At 37.9% G+C, this 27,847-nt stretch overlaps 1 protein-coding gene and 1 long non-coding RNA gene across 3 annotated transcripts in view; one reads left to right on the forward strand and one right to left on the reverse strand.

Moving 5' to 3' along the window:
* Positions 1–27,847, forward strand: part of Htr4 (5-hydroxytryptamine receptor 4) — a 168,171-nt gene that overhangs the window by 46,477 nt on the left and 93,847 nt on the right. The window lies entirely within an intron of this gene.
* Positions 3,846–27,847, reverse strand: part of LOC141424127 (uncharacterized) — a 65,108-nt gene continuing 41,106 nt past the window's right edge. Inside the window, exons 3-4 of the long non-coding RNA XR_012449009.1 lie at positions 8,898–9,003; positions 3,846–7,913 (exon numbers count right to left, since the gene is read on the reverse strand). This is a non-coding gene — a long non-coding RNA (uncharacterized lncRNA). The remainder of the gene's footprint in view (positions 7,914–8,897; positions 9,004–27,847) is intronic.

Raw genomic sequence — 27,847 nt, forward strand, 5'->3', positions numbered from 1 at the left:
TTCAGCTGAATTTTAAGGTGGGGTATATGACATGAATGGTGTTGTATTTTGAATGGATTACCTTCGTTGCTCTTTGGAGAAGAGTTTGGTTGAAGCATAAGTTAGATATACATTTAACTCTTCTTGTGTAAAACAAAACAAAAACAAAATTGTGGGTGAATAAGAAATAAATCTGACATGGATTTTTTTTTTTGTGGTGCTGAGAATTAAACCTAAGGCCCTGTAATTGCAAGGCTAATGATCTACTAGTTGAGCTATTCCCCCAAACTCTTTGTTTTTTATTTTGTTTTTGAGATAGGGACCTGCTAACTTTGCCCAGGCTGGCCTCAGACTTGTGAGCCCCTTGCCTCTTGCTCCTGAGTAGCTGGGATTATAGATATGTACTGTAATGCTTGGCTGATAGAGATTCTTAAGAGTTTCATGTAATCAGATTAAGTATGCAATAAGAAAACAGTAAAAAATACTGTATATACAATAAGAAAACAGTAAAAAGGAAGGTAACAAGTACCATAGTTGTCAGCTCTGGATGTTTGGTATTGTGAGGTTCAGAAGATGAGGATTGCATTCACACAAAGTTAATGGAGGAGGTGAACAAGTGTAGGGTCTGATTGAGGCTCATGGAATTGCTTGAATTTGCACATACTCAGTTCTACAAAGAACACTCTAGTTAGGTAGGTGGAGGTTTTTGTCCTAAGAGCATTTCCACTCCATCTCTTTATGGCCTGCATACTTATCTCTAAATTCTTGGCTTATTCTGGCTTATTACACAAAACTATTAGTTCCAGGAAGCCAGGAAGTTCAGTAGTGACTGAACTTCAAGCACCTGGCAGAAGACGTTTGTAGAGTGATTGCTCAATAAATATTTGTTGAATGAATAAATTATGGACACAGATGTAGGAAAAATCAGAGTTTACTTAGAGAATAATTTCGTTTGGATACGACAGTGGTTCTTAACTGAAGAACACCACCCCCACCTTACAGTCATCACAGGAACTATTTGGTGATATCTGGGGACATTTTCGGTTGTCTTACTAAGGGAGGATGGTGATGCTGTTGGCATCTAATGGTTAGAGGCCAGGGATGTTGTGATGTTGTGACACATCCTACAATACATAGTCAGTCAATAATAATAATAATGATGATGATGATGATGATGATGATGATGATAAACCCTGCCCCAATGTCCATAATGCCAAAATTGAGAAACCCCAGGCTACAGACAAGAGAAATGAAGGGATAACAAATGGAAAAGTGGCTTCAAGTTGATAAATACAGAGTTTTGAGTGCCCAGGTAAGTACTGTAGACTTTGAACAGTACAAAATGGGAACTGATCAAGAGTTGAAGTTGGAAAATAATTGAATTTTAGCTTTGCTTTAAGGTAGATGAGTCAAGATTACTTGTTAGTTAGTGATAATTGTGCCATTTCCATTAAAAAAGAGGGATTCCCAGGACACATTCAGAGACAGGTAGTAAGTCATTCTCATTACCTCCTAAGGCTTTTATGAGCGCATTTTCATGCAGGTTCTGTTTGCTCACAATCCATACATTCGTGGAATGTTAGATTGCTCATCAGCATTCACTTAATTACAGTCCTCAGCTGCTGCTCCAGGTTGTAATAGAAGCACAAATGCCATATGCTTTGATTGATTTGCAGCCATAGACTTTGATCGGAAGTCCGTGGGCTGTTGATGGGTGTCTGAAGCAACGGATCTTCTGTACTATATTTTTAACTACCTTGGAGAGAGAAAAACATGATGTTGCAGTGATTATTAGTCATGGGAGTAAATAACTGTGCATGTGGCCCACAGTTTGTGGATTGTCATCCCTATAAATGAAATGTGTCATTTTTAGAATTCACATCATTTAAATTGGAAAAGAGTTTCAGCGTGATATTTTGAAGATGGTGGAGGGGTTGGGGAGTGGGGAGAGGTCATTAAAAGCCTAAAAATTTTCACTCAGATCTCATGTAAAGAAATAGAAAATGACAAATTGAGTTATTCATTACATTTGGAATCAATATAAATTGCTTTCAATAAGTTGATTCATATATAATGGTGAATGTCAATCTTGTCAGGTCAATGATATAATGACATCAGTATAAATTAAAGCAAAAAAAAATCTGAAGAGATCCTCGTTACAAATGTTATATCATTGTATTGTCAGATTTGTGATGTGAACATCTTTTCTGTGTTTGGGATGTTTTTTCTCCTTGTCGATAGAGTAGGTCCTATATCCTGTATACACTCAGTGAAATCTACCTTAGAGAGGCCTACTTCTGGAAGAAAGGAATGTGGGGATGCAGATGTTTTGGGAAACCCATTGTCTGATATTGAGAGCTGATGGAGGATCTGACTTAGGAGGCAGTGAGGATGGTATTGGTTCTGGTGCCTATCACAGAATCCAGAGTGTGAGCTGTGGTGTCTGTGCCTAGTAGTGGTAGTGGTGCTGGAATTTTCTCTGTAGTGGGCCAACAATGTTGTTGGCCTGGTTTATTTATTTATTTATTTATTTATGTAGTGTAGGTTGACTCTAACTCTGACTTTCTGACCTTCCTAGAGATACTAGAGCTGCCTAATGTCCTGCAATAAATGTCTTCTCTATATAGTAATCCTGCCTTATCTGCAGAGTTGTTACATGTGGATTTAACCAAGAATGGTCAAAATATTCCCATGTGTGTGTTGGCAGCTCAGTTGATGCAGAGAAACTCTCAGTTAGTCTCGTGTTACAGTCAGTTGTGTTTAAGCTCTATGCATTTTAAGCATTATGATTTTTTCTTGAAGGCAGTGTCTGGAACCATATACACAGACACCAAGGATCAGGAATATAAGTTAGCTAAAGAGTATTTTGCTGTTTGTAAGCAGAAATAGCAACCAATACCCTTTATATGATATCATTTGGGTAAAAGACATTTTGTTTTTGTAGAAGAAAAACATAATGCCATTTATTTATACCAGTCAGGAGTTCTGAAGATTTCTTTTATGTGTTTGTTTGTATTTATTTTCAAATTTTTCTATGGCTTTTTGAGAGAGGATTGAAACTATTATAAAAAAGAAAAATTATAGCCCTAATAATTCATGGAAACTTCCAAGATCAGGTTTGGCACCAGGTTTGGCCCCAAGTAATAGTGTGACCTTAACTGCATCATGACCTCTATGGGCAGCTGGTCTTTTGTCTGTGCTGGGGTAAATCAGTGACTTTAAAATCTTGTCTCTGTGTTGGCTTTGCATTGCTGGTAGATTGGAGAAGGGCCACGTGTGCTTTTAGCTGCAAAGAAGATTTACATGTTCACATTTTTGCTTTGAAAAACAGTTATCTGAGTGGTAACTGATCTGAGAGACTGTGGAGCTATATTTTGCTTACGGCTCTTTCAGCCCAAATGTATGTTCTATGATTGTACTGATTCTCCCACTGAATTATGCTTACTGGCATACTAGATAGGCAGCTTCATGCACACACACACACACACACACACACACACACACACACACACAAATATCTTTTTGACCCAATCTTTTATTCTTATAATTCTAAGCATATTATCTAAGTATCTACTTTAGCTCACTTTTCTTAAATATTTATCAGCCTATGAAGGTTTTATTGTTATATTTGTCATTGACGGTATGTTTAAAAGACAAAATATCATATTGTTTCTAGGAATATGTGTGAGTGTAATATTTTAAAAAATGAAAGTAATTCCACTAGCACTTAAAAATTGAGTGTTGTTGCTGATTACAATTTAATATGCTTTCATTACTAAACATAATGAAAAATAAATTTTACAAACAGATATCCATGTTGAGAAGATTGCACCTAGATTATATAAGTCAGCTCATTGACTTTTTTTCTAGCATATAAAACATATTCTGGGAAATTCAAGTAAATTAAAATTTTATTATGGCGGAGGCATTGGTCATTTGGAGGCATTGAGGGGAACTGATAAGAGATAAAAGTCAAAAGAGGATAAGATTATCAATGACCTTGAATTTTATCTTAAGGTTTTGCACTTTATTTGGGTGGAAGGCAATATAGGTTTCTAAGCCGTAGAGTGACATGATTAGATTTGAATTTTAGAAAAATGTATCTGGCTACAGTGTTGATAATGAATTAGAGGAAGTCGGGACTTGTGGCAGAGGAAGTAATTCAGTTTATTTCAGATATGAGATTAAAGAACTTAGTCAGAAACATTAAAGATAGGAGACGCAGATGAATTGCAGTAAAAAATAGAGTGATACAGGTCATAGGACTTACATGCTTTCATGAGGGAGTAGGAAATGCAAGACACTGAGGGTTCCTGTCTGTGTCAGCTAAAAATCAGAAGAGTGGTATGAGAATGGATGAGAAAAATTCTAATTTTGTAATATAGATGTAGGGTTCAAATTTATACTACTCTCATAGTCTAGAAACTCACAAGATAAGAAAATACTATAAAAGTTGAGCTGGCAGGTCTCCTTCCTGAAGAAAATTCAAAACTCCTCTGGAGGGGCACATGCTGAACTCAAGTTGTCCAGAATTCTTACAAAGGTGAATCAGAATACAACACTGGAAAATATGTGAGGGAAATAGCTCCTTTCAGCAGAGACCCAAGTCAGAGGATTCTAACAAGAACTTCAGATGGTAGACCAATTTGATGGAGACTATAAAATAATTGTATAGAACTCACAAAGAGTTAAAAGGATAAATTGAAGGTATAAGACAAGTTATAACCTGATACTGTGATGAAGAAAACATCTTTGTAACCAATAGAAATTTAAGAAGAAAAATACATTAATTGCAATAAAAAAATCCTAAACTTGAGACTAATTACAGCAGAAGAGAGAATTAATGAACTAAAAGACCAAAGAAAGGAAATTAGCAAATTTGTAGAACAGGGATAGAGAATATGTGAAAGTTTAAAAGGCATGGAGGGCAATGGAAAAACTTAATACACACTTAAGTATGAGACAGAAAAAATCAAATAGAATGAATGAGGGAAAGGAATATTCAAAAAATGACTTTTTAATTTTTTCCGGAGTTAATGATGGAGATTAATATTAAGATATAGGAATTATGCTTCCTAAATAAAATACAAAAAAGCAAATCTATGTATAAACACATCATTGAAACTACCACAGTGGCATAGAACACAAAAGATTATTAGAGGTAAGAATCAGCTTATCTGCAGAGCAACAAAACTTCTAACAACAAGAGATAGGAAGATACAGAACAATTATCTTCCAGAACCTGGGAAGGTAAAATTATTAATTTAGACATTTATACCCAGCCAAAAATATTTCAATATCAATGTTCAAACAAAGACATTTCTAAACAAGACTGAAAGTGTTTACATAGGAGTCTATCACTTAAAGATAAAGAATAAAATTTAGGAAGAAAGAAATTGAACCAGAAAGTAGGACTGCAATGCAAGAAGCAATATTAAACAAGGAACTTAATTAACATATAGCTAGTGATAGACAGGTATTTGCTCTTATGCTCTATTAAAATAAAATAAAATAAAACATACTGACCATTTGAGAGACTAAAAACAAGGTGTACATAAAATCCAGTGTGTGTGTGTGTGTGTGTGTGTGTGTGTTTGCATGTACAGAATTTTAGATTATAAAGATGTTTCAAGGTGTGATATTGATATTGAGGTAGTGAAAACATCATTAACGAACACAAAATCATAATCCAACAATCAAAGTTTGCTGCTATGTTAAAATTGAAGTTTCTGAAAGTTAAACTCATAGAAGCAGAGTGGAATGATGGTGTCCATGGGCTCAAGAGCTGTGGGAATGGGGTGGGGAAATGACAGGGTACAAAGTTTAGGTTGGATAGGATGAATAAGTAGTGCTGGGGTATAGTGTGGTGACTAAAGTTACTAATAATTTATTGGATCCCTGAAAATTTCAAGAAAGTTACTCTTATTGTTTCGAGACAGGTTGTTGCTATGTAACCCAGCTTGGCCTTGAATTTGAAGTCCTGCCTTACCCTCTAAAGTGCTGGGATTACAAGCATGCATTGCCATGCCTGGCAGAGAGTATATCTTACATGTTTTACCACACAAAAAAAATTTTAAAAGCTATGTAAAGTATGTAAGGTGGAAGATGTTCATTGGCTACATTTATCATTTCACAGTGTACGGATATATCAAACCATCACACTATACACCACAAATATGTATCTTTTTTATTTTTGGTGGGACTGGGGTTTGAACTCAGTGCTTTGTGCTTGCAAAGCAGGTGCTCAACTGCTTGAGTCACACCTCCAGCCCTATGTCATTTTTATTTGTAAATTATACCTCCATAAAACTGGGGAAAAATAAAGATTTGGAATGACAAGCCAAAATGCAAAACAAGCCAAATTGAAGAAATTGTTTGCAAATATATATCTATCATAGTATTAATACCTCGGATGTAAAGAGTCCCTACAAAATAAGAGAAGAAAAATAAAAACAACCCAACCAGAAATGAGAAATAAGAAAATTCTTAGAGGAAGAAAACTGAATGACCAGTAGATAAATGAAAAGGCTTCATGATCTTATAAGAAATTAGAGAAATGCCAACTGTTGGCAAAAGTTAATAAATCAAAATACTAAGTGTTGGCAGGATACGAGGGAACCAGGAATACTTGTTCACAAGAGAGTTAAATGGCCTAATTATTTTGAAGAGCACCTTATCAAAATTTTCACTAAATACTATGCAAAATTTTGGTGAACCATAGAATAAAAGAGTATGTCCCAATAACAGCAATTCCACATCGAGATTTCTGCCTTAGGAAAACTCTTGAGTTTGTTTACAAGAATGTTTACGTTAGCTTGCTTATGATAGCAAAACAGTGGAAGCAAATTATGTATCCTTCACAGAGAAAGGAGGGCTTGTGGCTCATTCATGTAGTGGGGTACCATTAGAATTAATTGTCTCACTCTGCTGCACACTACAGATGATCTCAATAGAATTGACACTGAATAAAAAAGCAGCTTTGAAAAGGACACTATCAGTATGAGGCCAGTATTCAAAAACTATAAGAATATGTAAAACAAACAATTTAAAAAATAGTATATCTGGTTTACCTCTATATACATATGTAATAAGAGGATTAAGACATACCTGTGAATTTCGTGGGAACCCTTGGGAAGGGAAGGTAAAGGGATGGAGGCTCTAACCAGACCTACTTCTTCCCCATCCTCAGAGTTGAAGTCCCTTTCAGAGTTTATCTTTCAGCCAACTGAGCTTTTCCTCAGTGAACATCCTCAAGCCTAGCTGTGGGCTCTTCCATCCTTGTTTGTTTAGCACAATGTATTAGTTTCTGTATTCTTTGAATTTGAAATGTTTCGTAAGAAATTATTTTCATTTTTTATTAGAAGCATTTTATCAATAATGTCAAATGTTGCAGGGATTAAATCAGACAAACACTGAAGAAAGTCAGTTGGTTCTGTGGTGAGTTCAGAAAGAAGACTCAGCGCTGGTTGGTGGCAGAAACAAGACTAGATCCAAATCTTTTGAGTCTTGGTGTTTTCATTTCTTTCAGTTAACCATGTCACTTCCTTATGTGATTGAAATTACTTCAAGAGGTCCCTAAATCCAGTTAGAAAGGTCAGGAAGGGAAAACCATCTGCTTCCTGTGGCGGAGGTGGACAGGGGAGGAAGTCTGTGGGGTGAGGGACATCTGTGGGGTGAAGGACTGTGCTAAGAGCTTGGAGCCTTCGGGGTACCCTTTGATAGGGGCTGAGAGAGATTGAGCTTGGGCTACAAACTGTCACTTCTGAACCAGACTTTCACTGGACCGGAGGTGGGAAGATTTGGAGCCCTAGCAGGAAAAAAAGAAATTAATTCTGCAGCCTGACTTTCCCTTTGTTCCAGATTGTCTTGTTCCTTTAAAGACTTCCTTAGAAGCACATCGTTCTCTCCCACAGTATGGATCTCCCAGAACCTGCCTGGAAAGAGTAAACAGTAATTAGTTATATAAAGTGACAGGAAAGACACAGATACAAATTAGTGAAGGAGGAGGATGAAGGCACAAATGTATCATTACGCAGGAGGAGCAAGCATCCCACCTTTCAGAGTTCTGCTGGAAGGAAATGTCTGAGAAAGGTGCGCTCAGCCCAGATGAGCTGAACCTTGGTGTTCTGAGATCCTGCCACCTACCAACCCAGCTTCCTCTCAACCTCAGTCAGAACCTCAAAGCACCCCTACCCTGCACCAGACCATTTTGGTGTGATCTGACTGAGTCTGAGTTCCAAACTCTGGTCTGCTCCTTGCTTGCTCTGTGACCTTAACTTATCAGTTACTTTTTCTAAGGCTCAGTTACCTTGTTCCCAAGTGAAAGTAGTGGGACTCGACTACGTTTTGATCTTCTATGCAATTGAGTATCTTCAAGGAATTTTCAGATTTCTCCTACCTTTGATCTTCTATGCAATTGAGTATCTTCAAGGAATTTCCTCTATACTACAAAATTAGCTCTGCATTACCATTCATGGTCAAGTTTAATAACCTACTGGTAACAACTGGAGACATTCTATTTTAACTATAACATAAAGATGGCATCCAGGGAAGTGAAACAGGTTTCTGAACAACCAGGTGTGCCACAATAGGGACCAGTAGGGGGATTGGGGAGATGGTGCCCCCCCTTACTCAAAGGCATCCAACATGGAAATATTTCAGAAACATGAGCCAAGGCCAGCAATGTGTAGCCCCTGATTTAAGAAACGGAAAATCTGTGATGAAATTTCAGACATCTATGACAGTAGGCTTAGGAGGATGGGGAAGAGAGCAGGGGGCCAGGGGCAAGAGACATAGAGGCATATAATTGTCAACTCATTTGTTGTCTCCTCTAACATCATCTAGCTGTTTAGAGAGGTACCCTGTAACAAATTCCACCCCAACCTCATTCCCCATACACCTGGATTGAATTTACTTACTGGGATCTTAAGGCAACTCTTAGGTATTCAGTTTTCTTCTGATTTATATAAAAGCATTTTAGTAGCTTTGTTCCAGTCTGCTTTCTGCATTGTATATCCTGTAGAACTAAACATGAAATGGCTTCATTATTCATTCATTCATTCACCATAAATTGCCTTTGAAGTCTAGAATGCTAGATCTAATGGCATCACTCAATATTTATTTGGCCTGTATTTATTAGGTGTCAGCTCTGGCTCCAGGCATTGTTCTGGCCTCTGGAATGCAGCAGTGAACAAGGTGGGTAAGGTTTCTGCCTCATGCAGAGAAGCAACAAGCATGTGGAAATGACCAAACTGAGGACAATGACATCAGCTGGTTATATGAGCTAAGAAAGAAATGATGGAATAGGAAAAATAGGAAGGAAGAGCAATTTTACACTGACTAGTGTAAAATTCCTAAACCTGGAACAAATTTGACTGGTTTGAAAGAATAAAGCCAGGTCACACTTTCTGAGTGTGACCAGTAGTGAGTTGAGAAAAGATGTCAGAAAATGAAGGCGCATAGGGCTTGGACAAGGTTTTCCACTTGTCAAGTTAGGCAGGAGGGAATACCTGATAAGAGTACACAAAAGTTTAAGTGAGGACTATTAGGATAGAGACAAAAGACAGCATAGTAGAACCCAGGAGGCCTGAACTTTGCTCCAGCAGCTGCCACTGCTGTGTGATCTAGGTGTGTCTACCAGTCATTTAACCTTTTGGGGCTTCAGTTTCCTAAACTGTAAAATAAGAAAATCATATCAGTTGCACTGCAGGGAATGTCCTCCAGAGGAGATAAACACTACAAACAGGGTCCTACTCCATACATTCACAATGGTTAGCATGATTTTGAACATATATTTGGCTCTCAATAAATATTTGTCAGATGAATATTAAGCAATTTTTAGTAGTGTCAGATTCTAAGGTAATCTGATGACCATTTCTTAGCCTTGTTTTGGTAATTTGTACCACCCATGACCAATCTACATGTAAAGTTGTGAGCATATAATACATACTGTTTCCTGACAAATACATAGGTTCTATATACCTTCTCTGAATACACATTGAATGCTAAGTAATTTCAGAAATAGATTCCTGAATTAACTAGGCTACCATATTCTGAAGGTAGATTTATAATGTGTCTGATACCGTCATAAGCACTTTATCTGTATGATTTTATTTGATGTTTAAATCAACCCTGAGAATTGGGAAAAGTGATACTCAGAAATTAGGGATCTTTCTCAATGTCAAGCAGCTAGCCAAGACTCAAACCTCAGGTCTGTCTCAAACTGGACACACTAAAATATGCTTGCTGAATTCCTATTTCTTGTCTTAAATAAAGACAGGGCTAGGGCAAAAGGTCAGTGATATCAAGGATTTATGCTTCTTCTTTCCATTTTGTTGTCTCTATATATGACTTTGAGAGGCTGCTGTTGCTCTAGTTACCACACCGAAGTTCCAGGAGGAAAAGGGAGAGGAGACAATGCCTGAAATGCCCATCCTTTTTCTCAGGACAGCAAAATCTTCTCCAGAGTCTTAGCCAACATCTCCTTAGAACTTGCTGTTCTGAACCATATCTTGTCACCTGACATGTATCTTGTCACCTGCTACCTTTGGTAGCAGGAGATGGTGGAAAAGAAGCTTGATGGAGCTGGGAGTATTGGTGCTCCTCCCCCTCAATTTTGGGGCTCTGTCATCAAGGAAAAAGGAAAGAATGGCTGCTGGGAAATTAGTACTAGTGTCTGAAGTACATGTATAGTAAGTACAGTTTGGTGCTTGAATCATCACAGACTCTGATTGCTCAGGAGTAACTTCAAGCTATGATGAACTATTTTCACTTTCTTAATTGCTTGTTTGGGCTTTTCTATGTAAACACACACAGAGAGAAAATGAAATAAGTTAGTCACTAAGCTGAGTTTTGGGAATTATAAACCAGAGGCCTACTGCACTCATGTACTTGGAAAAGTCACAACACGGGATGAGTGGATTCCTGATGTCCCCCTGGTACCGGCTCTGCCACTACTGCCTCATGACCTTAAGCAGATCCTTTCCTCGCTGTGAGTCTCAGTTTTGTCATCAGTGAAGTGAGGTGTTCGTGCCCGATGAAGTCTATAGTGTCTTTGAGGACCACTCTTCACTGATCCTGTGTCAACTGTGGGTTGGCATTTGGAAAGAATGAGGAGTGTTAGCTTAATAGGCATGAGATTTCTAGATGCAGTTTCAGGACTTCAGAGTGCTTTTGAATACTACTTGTCTTCACTAAAAGTTGGGGAAGATGGAGTGAAAAGCTTTAAAACAAATAACAAGTAAAATTAGATAAAGGAAACTGAGTAACTAGAAAACAAAGATCAAACATAAATATTAAAAGGGCTGTGTTTTGTACTAGGCAGTGCAAATTCCACCACTTAGTTGGGTGTTAAAGAGACTGGAAGATTCCAGGATCCAGTCTGGCATTATCAGTCCCAAAACTAGAACCTTGACAGCAGCACTTCTGGGGTATTAAAACAGCAGCTGAAAAATGACCTGACAGTTCCCCTGGTAAGCAGCTCCCTAGAAAGACCCTGCAGAATAATAACGTCTCCACATTTTTAGCATGGCCTGAGTGGCAAGTGGATTTGTAATAGGTGCTCCAGGAGGCTTTTGGGGTTTCTCCTTTTCAGTATAAAATGATATATGATACTGATAACGATAGCAGCTGGCACATTTACATATATGCCAGAGCCAGTGACAACTGCTTTACAGATATTATCTTTGTGTCTCAGTTTCTTCATCTATGGAATGTGAGTCCTGATAGTCTTTGCCTCATTTGTTCACCTAATGATTAATTATCAGAGGTCTCATCAGCACAAGTCACCAGAGGAGATACTGTTCAAGTCTCATTTCAAAAGGGCTTTTGGGGATACATGGTCTTATATGTACAAAACTCAAAAAATCAGTTGTATTTCCATACATCAGCAATGAATTATCCAAGAAGCAAATTAAGAAAACAATCTCATTTAAAATAGTACCAAAAAGAATAAAATGCTTAAAAATAAGCCTAACCAAGGAGGTGAAAGACTTGTTTGTATGCTGAAAATTAGCAACCATGGATGAGAGAAATTAAAACAGATAAAAAATGTCTGCTTTTGTGTACTTTTCCTGAAACAATACCCCATCCTTATGGATTGGAAGAATTAATATTGTTAAAATATCTGTGCTACCCAAAGCAACCTGCAGATTCAATGCTATCTCTATAAATATTAAAGATACTTGTTTAAAACAAATATAGAAAAAGTAATTTTAAAGATCCCAACCTGCCAGATAAGAACCTGCCTGTTCTTATTTTGAATAAGAACACAGCTAGAAGCATAACATTTCCTGACTTCAAAATATGTTACAAAGTTACATTAAGCAAAACAGTATGGAACTGGCAGTATGGAAATAGACATATAAACCAATAGAACAGAATACAGAGTGCAGAAATAAGCTCCTGTGAACTGATACTCAACAAGGGGGTCAAGAATATGCAGTGGGGAGAAGAGAGTATCTTCAATAAATGATTGAGAGGCTAGATATCCACATGCAAAGGAAAAAAATTCTGTCATTCACCATACATAAAAATAACTCAAAGAGGACTAAATACTTGAGCACAGGATCTGAATCCATAAAACTACTGGAATAAAACAGAGGGAATCATATCTTGGAAATCATTGCCAAGAGCAAGATATGACAGAAATGCACAGGCAATGATAAGTAAAAATTGGTAATTGGAACTCTATCAAATTAAAAAAGTTCTGCAGAACAAAGGAAACCACAGAGTAAAAAAGCAACCTGCAGGATGGGAGAAAATATTTGTTAACCATATATCTGACAATAGGTTAATTTCCAGAATATGTGAAGCATCCTACAACTCCATAGCAAGAGAACAAATGTCCCTATCTAAAAATAGAAAAGGACTTAAATAGACATTTCTCAAAGAGAGATGTACAAATGGCCAACACGTATATGAAAGGTACTAAACATCACTAATCAGAAATACAAATCAAAACCACTATGAGATATTACCTTATGCCCAGTCAGGTGCCTATTATGTGGGTGAAAAGAGATAATGAGGCTGTAGAGAAATCAGAATACTTGTACACTGTTGGTGAGAATGTAAAATGGTGCAACAACTATGGAAAGCAATTATCAAGGTTCCCCAAAAAATTGAAAGTAGGATTACCATGTGAAGCAACAATCTTGCTTCTGGGTAAATATCCCAAAGAATTGAAATCAGGATTTTGAGATGCTTTCTGCATTTTCATGATCATTGAGCTTTATTCACAATAGCCAAAATATGGAAACAAGTCAAATGTCCATCAACAGATGGATAAGAAAAAATGTGCTATATACAGTAGAATATTATTCAATCTGTAAAATTCTATGATTTGAAACAATGTAGATAAGTCTGAAAGAATTATGTTAAAAGAAGTAAGTCACAAAAGGATAAATCCTCCATGATTCCTTTCATATGAGGCAGCTGAAATAGTTGAAGAGGCTAGGCGCTGGTGGCTCATGCTTGTAATTCTAGCTGCTTGGGGGATAACATGGTCTTATATGTATAAAACCCAAAAGACTACAAAAAAATTGGTTAGAACTAATAAATAAATTCAGGATACAAAGTAAAGTTTCAGGACACAAAATTAACACCAAAAAAAATCAGCTGTGTTTCCATACATCAGCAATGAATTATCCAAGAGCAAATTAAGAAAACTGTCTCATTTAAAATAGAACCAAAAAGAATAAAATGCTTAAGAATAAGCCTAGTCAAGGAGGTGAAGGGCTTATTTGTATGCTGAAAATTTTGATGGATTAGAGAGGATGGCAGTTTGAGACAAGCCTGATAAATAGTTCATGAGAATCCATCTCCAAAATAACTACAGAAAAATGGACTAGAGGTGTGGCTCAAGCGGTAGAGTGCTTGCTTTGCTAGTGTGAAGGCCTGAGTTCAAACCTAATCCCTCTAAATAATAAATAAATAAAATAGTTGAAGATATAGAAGTAGACAATAGAATTGTCATTACCAGGGGATGGAGAAGGGGAAAAGGGGAGAGGGAACTGTTCAATGAACATAAAATTAGTTATACAAGATGACTGAATTCTATATATTTGCTATATAGCTACAGTTAACAGTATAGTGTAATTATACATACATTAATGGGATAGATCTTGCTAGAAGATAAAATGAAGGGACTTTTGGAGGTGATGGATGTATTGATTGCTTGGATTGTGGTGATAATAACACAATAACACAATAATAACAATAATAATAACACAAGAATAACACAAGAACATAAATATATATCTAAATTGTATATAGTAGCTATGTGCAATTTTTTGTATACTGAGGTCGTACCTCAATAAAGCCATATAAAAAAGATTGCTGGGGGGTGGAATGGGTGGTAAGGGAGGGGGTGGGGGCAGGGGGGAGAAATGAACCAAGCCTTGTATGCACATATGAATAATAAAAGAAAAAAAAAAGTCTGGGAAATGGAGCAGAAATAAAGTCACTCACATTTTCAATTAAAAAAAAAAGAGTGAAATAAAATGATGAGTACAGTGTCTAATCCTGATCAGTCAGTACTTGAGGACTTTCATTGTTTCATGGAATCTAACCAGGTGTTTTTCTGCATTGAACACCACTGTCCCCGCTTCTGTAGTTAACGTGCATGAAGCCAAAGTAGCTTACTGTGAGTAACAGACACTGAAGACATCCCCCAATATTTACTGCTCCTTGGAGTTCTAACTTTGTCTTGGTTATTCAATCAAACATTGATCTGAGTACTGAGGTGAAGGGATATTAGCAGATACAATTAAGGCCCCAAATCAAGTGACCTTAAAATAAGGAGAGATTATACAAGTAGATCTGACCCAACCACATGAACCTTTTCCATCTGGATCCAGAGGTTAAAAAAAAAAAACTCAAGTTAGAGTTTAAAACACCAGAGGGATTTGATGTAAGGGAAAAAACTCTTGTTGGCTTTTAAAATGGAGAGGCCCTGCAGGGACTGGGGGCAGCTTCTATGAGCAAGAGTGGCTCAGATGACAGCAGCAAGAAAATAGGGGCCTCAGTCTTACAACTTTCAGATACAATTCTTTCAAAAAGCACATGAGCTTAGCAGTGGACTGAATCACCGCATGAAGTCAGCCTACATCTCAGTTTTAGCTCTGAGCGGAGTACCCAGTTACTGTGCCCAGACTGCTGACCTATTTTGAATTGTGATCTAATCAGTAGGTGTTGCATTAAGCCACTAAATTTTTAGCAACTTGTTATCTAACAGTAGAAGCTAGTATACTTATCTTAGGTACTTAGCTAGCCTATGGCAGAGTTATTATTTGAGTTCGGGTCTGAACAACTCCAGACTTTTGTTTTGAATCTCGCATATACTGAGGAATTAGGCAAACCCCAAATTTCATCTTTGGCAAGAAATAAGAAAAGATATTTTAAATTTCTAAGTGCAAGTATGAAATGCACAGTCGATGTGGTGAATTTGGAGTTAACTTTGAGATCTATGGGAAAATAAATTCCCTGAAAGTTGCATGTTCTATATGCAACTCAACATAAAATATTATTTGAATGAAAATGGAAAAGGAAGAGGGTGGCCATGTCCCCAGGCTTAATTTAAAGAGAAAGAATGGTGACATATAAATACTTAAGTGTGTTTCTTTAGCTAACAATTAACTTGGCAAGAACTGAGGGCTATGAATAAGTTAAAGAAATTCTCCTGTAGGAAAAGAATGCCTGGCCAAGCATGGTGGCTCACGCCTATAATCCTAGCTACTGGGGAGGCTGAGATCTGGAGGATTGTGACTTGAGACAAGCCCTGGCAACTAAGGGGGTTTGAATTCAGGGCCTCCTGCTTGGTAAGTAGGTGCTCTGCCACTTGAGCCACTTGGTCAGCCAGTTGTGCATTGCCTTTTTTTTTTTTTTAATGCCTGGGCCAGCCCGAACCGCAATCCTCCTACCTGTGCTTCCCTGCATGCCTAGATTGACAGGCACATGCCACCACATCCAACCACTGGTTGAGATGGGGGTCTAAGGAACTTTATGTCAGAGATCCTCCTGATGTCTGCCTGCTGAATAGCTAGTATTACAGGCTTGCGACATAGTGCCCAGAACCTGTTTTCTTAGATCATTTGCAATTTATTATGAAATAGGTTAATGAACAATAGAGCACATAGTATAATCAAACAAATCCTGACATCTGATTTGGAAAATAAGACATGACCTGTACAGTTTACCCCTCATGTTGTGTTTCCCTGAGTCTTCCACAGAGATAATTCCTTCCCTACACTAATTTTAGAGACTATTATTCCTGTGTATTTTTAATGCTGTTTAGTACATTAAACATGTAGCATGTATTCCCAAATGTTATTCTATATGTTAATGTCTTTAACTTTACCTAAATGAAATGCTATGCATTATCCTAGAATAATATTCCACGTTATTATATTGCTTCTTTTAACCTTGATATTGTATGTGTGTAATTTATCTAGTTTAAAGTTTTTCACGTCTGTGTAGTAGTTTATGAGTATAATCTCTTATTCTCCTGTTAATGAACATGTAGATAATTTCCAGTGTTTTGCAATTACAGATAATTATCCCATACATAATCCTGTCACCTTGGGTACATGTGGGGATTTCTTTAGGTTCTATGCCTAGGAGTGGGTGTACCTCTCTACTGTGTAGTGACAAAATCCTCTCCAATGTTGTGCTTCTGCCAGAAGTTCCTAACAAGCCACATTGTTCCAGACCTCTGTCAACACATGGCCATGCCAAATGTTTATGATTGCTAACCTGATTTCGTTAACAATAAGACTGTGTTCATGTGTTCCCCATGAAGTGAAAAAGAAAGGGAGGAAAGAGGAAGGGAAGAGAAAAAAATGAGACACAGGAAAAGAAAGAAATCTAGTTTGAACCAGAGTGCAGCTTCCATATTTGGAGAAGGCCAATACTGGAGTCATAGTAAGGCAGAATTGAGGGGTAGATGTGTAATTAACCAGGGACTGCTTACCACTCCTTTTACTAAGGACAATACTAGTGTCAGAACTAGAGGTTGAGAGGAGCCTGTAGTGGCTCCAAGTTGGGAAAAACAGAAAGACAGAGGCTGGAGGCAAAGAGATGAACCCAGAAGCTCCTTTTGACTGGGTCACTTTATTAAATGTTTGGTGGTTGACTTCCCCATGGATGGGCTCAATAGTTGTCCTTTAATGTTTTCTTCCTCTTGGTATTTTCATATCAACTCTACTATAGGGATATATTAGCAGCATAAACCAGAAAAACATTTCATTCACCTAACAATAGGAAAAATAAAATAAATTCTGCTGTGGATGGAAATTTGACAATGGAGTGTAAAACATAAATGATTTCCCTGAGAACACACGAACCATGGTCCCTGAAGCCCAGCATTGCATTACCAGCCCTGGCTGGGGAGGTGGTGGTGGTGTGGTGATGTCTACTTTGAAGGAGTAAGAAGTTACTTTCAGTACATGTCTGCTGAAGGTGCTTTTCTGGTACCACAGAACAGTCTCATTTGGATAAGGAGTAGATGAAATTAATCTTTTTGAATTTAAGTTTCTTTATCTAAAAATGTCAGCTGTAATAGAAATAGTAACCTCTCTGAATTATGTGGTTTAAGCAGGAATTCTTAGGAAACCTTTTGCCAAATGAAAGCTGAATTCAGGTGTTAAGTTTTAGAATCCATTGTGTGTGTGTGTGTGTGTGTGTGTGTGTGTGTGATAGTCTTTTAGTCTTTACAGGATTTGTGCTCTTTCCTCAGATGTTTTCAGACGTTGTCTCCATTGATGACTGGTATAATTAACTGGTCACTAATGGTTATGGATGCACAGCAATGCATTTTCTCAACCAACCCTTGGCTGTACTTTAGCTGAAGGAGGCTGATAGGTTCTGTTTTTACAATGAAGAAAATTTAGCACCATAAATTTTTCTGTATGGGTCTCTCCCAATGGAAATCATTTGACTTGCTTTAAGTTTCATTCTCCAATCAGTGACATCTCTTGGAGAGATAGTTGATGTGATAGCTCTCCTGTGGATAACAGGGCAGTGATGCAACCGTAATGGTCATCTTATGTTTTTGCTTGTTTTGTGAATTTTACTCCACAGTAAAATTCACCTGAGTACTTGGTCATTTAATTGATTTGAGAACTAGTTGTTTCTCTCTAGGTATCTGGAATACTAAAGGAATTGCAGAATGCCAAATTCCTTTTATTTCATTGTGACAAGAGACTTACGTAGAAATCAAGAACTGTGAACTTCCTTATTGTTCCTTAGTTTGTTGGATATAGGAACAGCCTCTACATTGTCATTAACAATGCAGTTATCTAACCTTGGCTTGCACTCTTGTGGTGTGGAGAGCTCACTGCATTGTGAGACTCTTCAGGGAAGCTCTGTTGATCAGGGAGGAATGAGAAGCACCAACACAAATGCCAGATTGCCTTGCCTGGACCCCAGAGGCCCACCACTTCTCACTCTGAAGTACCCATTATTACCCTCACTAATCTCTCCTGCTGGACACACTGCAGATTTGAACATCTCAGCTTCCTTCAGGTAGGGCAGAGCTCTGACTCTTTCTGGCCAAGTCACTTCTAGGCTGGAGCTTTTTATTACCAGTTTGAGACATCAACACTCTGTCGCCCACCTAGTTCTTGTTCCCTTTACCGTGGCATTTGACACCTTCCAGCATCTTCCTGACTCTGATCCAGTCACACTCTGGGTCAGAGTTACCTGACAGTTCAGAGACTGGAGTTGGCTACACAAGCACCTCCAAACCCTTTAGTCTCCATTTTCTCAACTGTGGCACAACCTTTTGTTGTTGCTCTGGTTGACTTTGAGTACCTCTGGATTTGTCTTCTCCAGAACAATTTTCAGAGTATTGTTGGGCTTCTAGCACCTTTAGCATCTATGATATCCTTAGGGTTCCATCATCTGCTGAGGGTGTGCCATGTTTCAAGGTGAAGAGGATGGGGTACAGTGAAAAGGCGTTAGGATCAAGGGATTGACCTTTGATTGATTCTTTGAGAAGTCAAAGAATTGCCTGAGTTAGATAATGCTAAAGAAAAAGCGTTCTAGAGGTAGGTAACGAGGATGGATGGAAAGTGGAATATTTTAAATTGAAATTGTTTGAGGTTATTGGTAATAACAAGTTCATGGTTTGAATGCTGGAATGAAGTAACTGAAGATGTGTGTAGCACAAGCCCATTGGAGGACTGCAAGTCCTGTAACTTGTAGTTCTTGAAGGAGAGACCAGAAAAAACTTTAGAAGTAAGCATTTAATTTGTTTGTGTTCCAATATTTTAACTTATCTTCATAAATCATGTCACTGATTAATAATTAGTACATCATAGAGATGAAGAGCCCAGGCTCTTGAGTTAGGAAAACGTACGTACAAATCCTGAATTTGCTGTTCTCTGTCTTCAGCTTCTGCATCTGTAAATTGTATATAGTGCTAATAATACCTATCGCCATAGGGTTATTGTGACAATAAAAACGAGTCAGTGTATAAAAAACCAGCACTCTTCCTGGCACATAGTAGCACTCAGATAATGAGAATGACTACTCTTTTATTCCATTACTGTTAAAGCACAGAAGCCAAGAAGTCCTGAAGATTGGAAAGCAGCCACAGCCAGCCCTCAGGGGATGCCCTTATTACATTACATTATATTACATTGCATATTATTACAGCCTAGCATTTATTTTCAACCTAACTACAAAATTAATTTTTCTATTTCAGCAGTTTCTAGCACATGAAGCATTTCTGCCCCATAAATTATTCTGAGAAAGAATGGTAACACACACATTCATGCACTCACACACACATTCATCCACTCACACAAGCACACCAGTATTCCACAAATTCAATTTGCAAATATTGACAAATTAGGTATTCATAAGATAATGAAATACAGCTTTTTATGGAAGATGTGTGTCACAGCTGTTAATGATCCATCAGGACTGGGAGAGAATCTTGAAGCTAAAGCAGATCTTTGTAATTTTCTTGGCAGGAAAGTGGTGAGCAGCCTTTGCCTCTGCTCTATTCTTTCCAGCCCTTGACATGTGCTGAGCTTCCTTAACTGCATATGTCCAGGATTGATAAACCAGGAGCACATCATGCATTCATTTTAAGTAAGACACATGAGTTTCAAGAGGTAAAACCTGCCAAGCTCTTGAAAGTCATTATACTTTCTATTTTAGTTGTGAGGTGGTTCTCAGTCACCTCAGATAACCACTACCTTCTTCTTTTTTAGAAACAAGCATTTTCAACATCCCTTTTTTATACTAATGTGAAATAAATCTGTGATTAATATGGCCTATCTCTATACAATTAAAATTATAACATAATGCCCTAAAAAACTACAAATAAAAAGAATAAAATTTATAATAAAGTAATGTATATTTCCAGATTTAAATGATCAGTTTGTCTGCAATAGAAGCCATGTTATAGTACTACTATTATTTGTGCACTTGAACATTAAATCAGCATGAATATGACAACTGCAACAAAGCCTAAAACAGGCATGTTGAGTTGACAACTCCAATACGATGTGACTACACATGATGAACCCTTGTTCTGAACAAAATGAAGGCATGGTCTACCCCTCACTCTGTGTATAAATAGCAAAAATTCTTTGTATTTAGATGTAAAAGGACTTGATTTCTATGTCAGGTAACTATAAATAAATATTTCATCCACACAAATGGTTGATGGGACATTCTAAATCATGGATCAAGTGGGACTGTATTTTTTGATGTGACAGATTCTCCATCATGGTGTAATGTAAAGCAGTGCTTCCCAATTATAACCATGACCTAATGTTCTTATGAAATATTTGAAACAGTGGGGGTGGCCCCACCTCCACTAAGAACCATGTTCTACACAGGTTTACCAACATATGTAAAAGGAAAATGTTTACATCACTAGGGTTAGCCCTCAAAAATAAATGAATAAATAAATATATCCACTGGTGTCACGTCCCTCTATACTATGCACAGGTCAAAAGGAAAGTCTGATCATGTTACTCCTCTGTGCCAATATTTTTTTTTCTGTTCTGGTGGTTGAATGTAGGACTCTTGCCTGGTAAGAAGGTGTTTTATTACTTGAGCTACACTTCCAGACCTTTTGCTTTTATTTTGTTTTTGAGAAAGGGAATTGCTGCATTCTTGCCTGGACTGACCTTGAACTTAAACCATCCACCTGTCTTTGTCTCCCAAGTACCTGGGATTATAGGTATGCATCACCCAGCCTGACTCTAGTGTTGACATTCTCTCTCTTTCTTTTGTTTGGTGGTACTGAGGTTTGAACTCAGGGCCTACACCTTGAGCCACTCCAACAGCTCTTATTCGTGTTGGGTGTTTTCAATAAGGGTCTTGTGAATTATTTGCCTGGGCTGGCTTTGAACCACAATCCTCCTGATCTCTGCCTCCTGAGTAGCTAGGACTTTAGGCTGGCTTCCCACTGAATTGATGAAATCCTTAGCACAGCCTCCACCTACCTCTGATCTGACCTTGGCTGCCCTCATCTGTCACCTCCCCTCCCCTCACTTTTTGTACCCCAGCTGTGTTGCTCTTCTTTCAGCTTCTGGACTAAGTAGTATAGATCTCATTGCTGCACTAGCAGCCTTGCCCCTGTTCCCTGCCTGTTTCTCAGTAACCCCTATTCTTCATTAAATCTCTGCTCAATTATCACTTCCTTGGGAAAGTGTTTCCGGGTTTCCCATCAAGGTCAGTACTCCTCTTACAGCATCTACCATAGCTGCAATTTTACATATATGCAATTATTAGATTAATGCCTGTCTTTTCCTATAGCCTCTGAGCTCCCCAAGGAAAGGAACTGTGCCTGTTTTCTTTCCTTAGTGCCTGAAATAGATTCTCTTGAGTGCATGTACAAATGGTTGAATAGACAAGAAATGATTGAACAAATGAGCATACATGCCCAAAACTAACTTGACATTCCTTGGCCAAGCCTCTTTTTGAGTCAGTGAGTTTGTTTGTTTTCTGCCAGAGCATAGCTTACACTCAGCTGCTTGGAAAAATTAATGCTCTCATGTATGACCTATTTGGCAAAAACAGTGTGTTGGGCTACTGTGAGAGGAAAAGGCTTGTAAGTGTGCCAAAAAAATGCAAGACAGGATGAGAGTCACAGGTGAGGGAGTCTTTCTTTATTCTCCAGTTGAACAAGTAGTACATAAACACAGACTCTTAACATTTAAAGCTCCTATAATACCCCATAAGAGAAAGTCCAAAATGTTATGACTGACAATTAGGTTTGCATTCTTATGATCATACTCCTTGGGGTTATTTTTAGTGGTAGTACTGGGTTTGTTGTTACTTAGGCTTTGTGCTTGTTAGTCAGGCACTCTAACACTTGAGCTACACCTCCAGTCCTTTTCCTCTGGTTATTTTGAAAATAGGGTCTTGCTTTTTGTGCAGACTGGACTGGACCATGAGCCTCTGATTTTGTGCTTCCTGCTATGACTGAGACAACAGGCATGAGTCACCATGCCCAGCCTTTTTCCATTGAGATGGAAGTCTGTGAATTTATCCTCCCCCTGCCACTGGCCTCAAACTGTGACTCCTCTGATCTCAGCCTCCCAAATGGCTAGAATTACAGCAAGGAGCCACGGGCACCCATCTTTATCCTTTGGATTTATGTATGTTTCTATACATATATGCACCTATATGCATATCTGTCTTCCTTTCCCTCAGTTTTTGTTTTCTTTTAGACCTCTATGGTGTCATATGTGTACTGAGCTATAATTTTTCATCTACTCATGTGTCTTTATTATTTTAGGTACAGATGTGTGCATGCATATTTATATTAAAAATAAAATATTTCAGATATAAGATAAAGTGTGGGAAAAATGAAAGAATGCTTTTGTGCCCATTACCCAGCTTAAGGTACAATTATTACACAGTTGAAACCTCCTCTTGATCAAATAGCTACCTCTTCCTTTCTCTGCCTTCACTTTACAACCACTCCTCTGATTTTATTGTTTATCAATCTATAGCATATATTCATATTTTTATTACATTTATATGGATATTCTTTCAGTCTTTGTACTTTTTTTTTCTTTTTTGGGGTACTGAGTTTGAACTCAGGGCTTTTTCCTTAAAAAGCAGGAGCTTTAGTGCTTAAGCCCCATCTCCTGTCTTCTTTTACTAGTCTTTATAACATCTGCATAATAATTAAGGGTACAAAATGCCATGATTGAACTAACCATTCACAATTTTATGGATATTTGTACTGTTCCCAAGTGTTTATTTTTGCAAGCAATATAACACCATATATCCTCTACCTGCATCTCTAGACACCTGGGCAAGTATTGGAGTATTTCCCTAGCATAGATATATAGAAAGTGCACATTCAAAATTTTCAAAAATTCTGCCAAAGTAGCATCCAAAAAGCTTTGCGAAAGTGTCCTCAGCTAGTCCTGAGTGCCCCTTTTAGTATGTCCTCATAAACTCAAAAGATTATCAGCATAGTGCTTTTCCTATCTGATGAGTGAAAATTCTAACTCACTGTTTTCAGCTATATTTTCCTAATCTTGTAGCCATGATATATAATGTATAACACATGCCCTATGAGGACAGAGGACAGGGGCCATGTCTATTTCATTCAACACTGTAGCCCTAAGGCCAACCTTAGTAAAATGTATTAAACATTGATTAGTTTGGGAGTGATTTACAGACTGATTACGAGACCTTCACTTGTTCTTTAATTCTCAAACAGAATTAGATAACCTGAACTAGAAATAATTAATAAAAAGGAAAAAATGAATCCTGAAATGCTTATGGAACAAAATGTTTTGTTATGGAACAAGCATGGTGCTAAGGGTAGTTAAGTACTCTAAACTTTAAAAAAAAATAACATTTAAACTGAGTCTTTCTTTCTTTCTCTTTGTCTCTGTCTCTCTTTCTTTCTTTCTTTTTTAATGTTTCTTTTGGTACTGGAGATTGAACCCAGAGCTTCATACATGTAGGCAAACACTCAACCATTGAGCTAAATCCTCAGCCCTCAACTGAGTTTTGAAAATATCAATAGAGCTGAGAGGACAGGCACATTGTGGCCTCTGTTGGTTATAATATTCATAAAGTGTTGTGGGAATGATAGCACTTTTGATTTGCAAGTAGACAATTCAAGTATCTGAAAGTAGCACTTTGATCAAAATGGGCAAATAACATTATTGTAGTAGGTGTTATAAACCATATTTTAAAAGATAGTCAAGATGGTTTATAATGGCATCCTTCGTTGCTAAACTTATTTAAATACATACTTGTCAGGTACCTACTAGTGCCTAGAAAACTGACAAGCCTTTACTTTCATGGCACTTATACTGAGAGCAGACAATTACTGGACACTAAAAAACAAAGGAGCATACAATGTGTTAGAGAAGTACCATGAAGAAAGTTAAAGCAGCACAGACAATCTGAGAATGATGCTACATTAGTTAGGATGGTGAAGAAAGGCCCCTTCGCTGAGGCTGCTGTTGAGCAGAGTCTTAGTAGAAGTCAAGGAGGGAAACCAGAGCTGGGCATGGAAGAGAACATTTGTAATCCCTGCTACTCTGAGACAGAGGCAGGAGGATCTGGACACCAGCCAGGGCAAAGTTAGCAAGACCCTATCTGAAAAACAACAGCAAAAAGGGTTGGGGTGTGGTTCAAATGGTAGAGTACTTATTGAGAATGTGCCAGCCCCCTGAATTCAATTTCCAGTTACCCCTACCCAAGAAAAGGAGCAAACCAAGTACATAACTGAGGGTGAGTGTTCCAGGAAGAAACCAAAATATGTGCAACAGTCAGGGTGCACTTGACCTATTGGAGAAATAGTGAGGAGGTTTTGGTGACTGGAGCAGTGTCAGAAGAAGTAGGAGGAAGTGAAATCAAAGGACAGCAGGTGCCAGATTTCATAAACCCTTAGAGGCCATGGTAGGAACTTGGCATATTCTGCCTGTGCTAGGAAGCCGTCAAAGGATTTTGAGCAGAGAGCAAACATTATCTGCCTTAGGTTTCAAAGATAAAGAATTTTGTGGAGTTGTTGACTACATCTGAGTTTAGATTAGATCATTTCACCCAGTCAAGAGCTGCTTTCAGCCTTGTGAGTTGAAGACCCCATAATCAATGTTACTGAGAACTCAAACATATCAATATTAGTTGTCTTCTTAGGACAGAGGAAGAAGATAATCACTAATGCCTTCTAGACTGTTTTTATATGTTTTTTAAAGGTCACACCTCGGTATGGTGGTACACACTTGTTAGAAGCAAGATCAGATACATATTCAGACCCTGGGAGGAGGAGGAAAAGAGGGAGGGGAAGGAGAGGGAGAGAAGAAGAATCTGAACAAAATTTTACTCTCTTAATAGGTGCCCCCCTGGCCTGGATCCATCTATAAATACACATTTTTTATAGAAAATGGAGCTTGTATTGCAATATTTCATATCTACTTTTGGTGTTGAATTGTGTTTAAGAGAACTTCTCCCCATCATTATTCTTTTCAAACCTGGATTTCAATGGCTGTGTAAATTGTTTATGTAATCAATATCCAAATTTTAATATTCAGGCTGCTACCAGTTTTCCCAATTATAAACAATATGGTTGTGAGTAATAATGTACATAAATCTTTATGAATAGTTCTAGCAGTTTATTTCTTTAGGATACATTCTTAGAAGTGGAATTTTTGGAGTATGAATGTTTTAAAGGTTCTTTTATCATTTGTCACAGCATTATCTGGATACGCTATAATATATTTCATAGATTTTCCAGTTTGGAAGGCCACAGCAGGCACTTTTTAAATAAGTCTACTTTAAACATGATGCTGTCTTTGGCTTTAGGGAAGTCTAATGTCATAGTGCAGAGGAGAAGTGGGTGGAAGGTCTGATCTAGGGAGAGAATCTGAATTTAGATCTGTCCGTCCGTCAGGAAGATGCCATTATTTTCTGTCTTCCTCCAACCCCTTTTCTCCCCAGCCTTCTCTTATGGGTTATGAGCACATGTGGGTGAGAATGAGTGCACACTGTTATGGAATGCAGAGACTTTCTTTTCAAAGCCCTCAAGCCCCATCGAGGTGTTATATACTCCTTACTTATATTCCCCGAATTCTTGCCCCTCATGTTTGTATGCTACCTTCTCAACTCCATCTCCCTTCCGAGGAACTTTCTGCATACTTTTTTCTTATCTGCTCTATCATATTTGTTTTTCCACCAGACATGGAAAAACCCCAATATATTCTTACTCACTATGTCTTTTCTCTGGATGCTATTTATATTTGTCATTTCAACAGCCCTCAGCCAAATTACAATGTTCTATCATAGTGATCAGTCATCTGCCAAGCTGAGTTACCTGTCTTACTGTAAGCTAGAGGACCAGGACAAATGTCAATAACATGTCCACATATTTGAAATGAACAGAAAAAATGAATAATAGTAGCTAGAATTTATAGAGTACGTACTACTTGCCAAGTGTTTTATATTTATTTTCTTAATCCTCACAACTTCAATGTTCAGGAGATGACTAGGAAATAAACTTCTGAGTGTTATTGGACTTCAGAATATGCCCTGGGAAAGGCTTCTTTGTGCTCTGGAGAAACTAGTTAACTCTTGAGAAGTCTGAAATGATAACACAACTGTAAGCTGTAACTCAAAGAGATGATTGGCATCCCTAATGCTCCTGACTCAGGGAGTGATTTAGACACAAGATTAAATAGCACTATTGAGTTAAAGAAAAAGAAAGAAAAAACATCTTGTGTTGATTACTAGTGTTTAAATTTCTTTTGGGCAAGGACTGGCTTTTACTTCTTTTTTACTTGTTTCATATGTATTTATTGTGTTAAGCACTGCTAATATCAAAATGAGTAAGATGGTGTGACTGGGAAGGACATCTCTTTAAGTAAACAGTTAAATATAGTGTAATATGAGCTATGATATATTAGTACATGGTAGCATAGAGACATATAGGAAGAGAATAATATTGGGGTCAAGGATGGATTCCCAGAGAGTGTGATATCTAAACTGAGTACCAAAGGACATACAAGGGCTTACCAGGTAAAGATGGGGAAAGTAAGAAGGGGCTAATAAGTGTGGCATCGCTGTGAGTAGGACTTTAGGTATTTCTCTATGGTGCAATTGCTTATGGGTCCATGTCTAAATAAAGTTGGAGAGATTAGCAGGAAACAAGTTAAACCAGATTTTTTTTACCAAGATTGCAATGGGAAGATACAGGATTTGGGGCAATTTTTTTTCTATCAAGTAATGCCACATTTTGACTTCAGTTGAGACTGGTTGGGCAAGAGTAAGAATCAAGGCAAAACAACCAATTAAGAGGCAGCTCATTCATTCATCCCACAAATGATTTTTTTAGCACTAATATTTGCTAGAAATACAGCAATAAACATAATCTTGCTCTTTATGATTGTATACTGAAGTCATTCTAGTATCCGTGTGTAGGACCCATGCTAGGCAACAACTGTGAAAATCAATACAAGGCAAGGGAATGGAGAGGGAGGAGAGGCTCTATCTTAAACATGGAGGTCAGGTGGGAGGTGAATATGAGCAGAGATCTGCATGAAGTGAAGGGGTGGGCTGTACAGATCCTTTGGAACAGAGAGATCCTGAGGTGGAGGCGCAGAGAGAGTCAGGTGGGGGCTGCATCAGGTGAGAGACAGAGGTGAGAGAATGCTTGGCCTTTTCTGGGAACAATGAGAAAGTCTGGAAGCTTTTGAACTGGAGCAGCACAGGAAAAGGAGAGAGCTGAGGTCATGGAAGCAGCCAGGAGCCAGCTTTGTGGGATCCTTTAGGCCATGGATAGGGCTGTGGGTATTGCTGTCCGTGGGGTGACAAGCCATCTGTCTCATGGGCAGTGAGTTCAGAAGTTGCATGCCCCATCCTAGATGTTTTACAAAGCTTG

Source organism: Castor canadensis, chromosome 6 (genome assembly GCF_047511655.1).
Source record: "Castor canadensis chromosome 6, mCasCan1.hap1v2, whole genome shotgun sequence".
Taxonomy (NCBI): Eukaryota; Metazoa; Chordata; class Mammalia; order Rodentia; family Castoridae; genus Castor; species Castor canadensis.